At 36.7% G+C, this 1,026-nt stretch overlaps 1 protein-coding gene across 1 annotated transcript in view; it reads left to right on the top strand.

Annotated features, from left to right (window-relative positions):
- Positions 1-1,026, top strand: part of DNAJB14 (DnaJ (Hsp40) homolog, subfamily B, member 14) — a 109,014-nt gene that overhangs the window by 15,624 nt on the left and 92,364 nt on the right. The window lies entirely within an intron of this gene.

The raw sequence follows: 1,026 nt of genomic DNA, 5'->3' as shown, positions 1-1,026 counted from the left end.
TTTTTTTTAGTAGAGACTGGGTCTTGCTCTTGCTCAGGCTGGTCTCAAACTCCTCGGCCTCCCAGAGTGCTAGGATTACAGGCATGAGCCACCATGCCTGATCAAGACAATTATTTCTTAAAGCGCCAAGTTAAGTGTTACAAAATGATTTCGACATTTCAGCTAGTATCCAAACTATTAATATTAGATATTACAGTTGAAAGAATACTGACTTTGGGTTTGAAACTTAATTTAACAGTAGAATGACCTTCGGTACATAGCTTAATCTTTCTGAGCCTCAATTTTCTCATCTATAAAATGGGGGTTTCTTTATTCAACAAATTGTTACTGAATACATGTTTTTCTCTGTGACAGATGGTATTCCAGGAAGTAGGGATTGAGTGGATAATAAGACAAAGTACTTGTCCTCATGGAACTTACATTCTAGAGGAAATAGGAAGTATCTAGTGGACATAATAATGGTTTAATTCCTGTTACTGTTCCTTTTTCTGAGCCACAGTTTTCTCATCTGTAATCTTCAGGGGATTATTGTTAGAATATTTTATTATCTTAAGTACTATAAGAATGTCATTTATTATTACTATGGCAAACAAAACTTGCATAGTGTGTTGGAGTAGATGGTATAATATTTGTCTCATGTGTCTTTTTTTGTTTTTTTTTTTTTTTCCGGGACAGGGTCTCACTCTTTTGCCCGGGCTAGAGTGCAGTGGCATCATCAAAGCTCACTGCAACCTTAAACTCCTGGGCTTAAGTGATCTTTCTGCCTCAGCCTCCCAAGTAGCTGGGACTGCAGGCACATTCTACCACGCCTGGCTGTCTTCTGTCATTTTTTAAAGTAATTATTTGGGCACAAAATAATTACTTTAAATTGGGATTAATCTTAATCTGAATTAAGATTACTCATTCCATGCTTAGTTAACATTTATTACTTCTGCCTTGCCACATTTGTTCCTTATTGTCTATGTGCATAGCTGTCTCTCTCCTAGATTAAAAACTCCTTGGAGGTCGGAAGCCATTTGAATCTTA

The sequence above is a fragment of the Propithecus coquereli genome, unplaced genomic scaffold, assembly GCF_000956105.1.
Source record: "Propithecus coquereli isolate 6110/MARCELLA unplaced genomic scaffold, Pcoq_1.0 Scaffold161, whole genome shotgun sequence".
In the NCBI taxonomy this organism is placed as follows: Eukaryota; Metazoa; Chordata; class Mammalia; order Primates; family Indriidae; genus Propithecus; species Propithecus coquereli.
The sequence above is the reverse complement of the archived record's forward strand: the minus strand, read 5'-3'. Positions and strand labels throughout refer to the sequence as shown.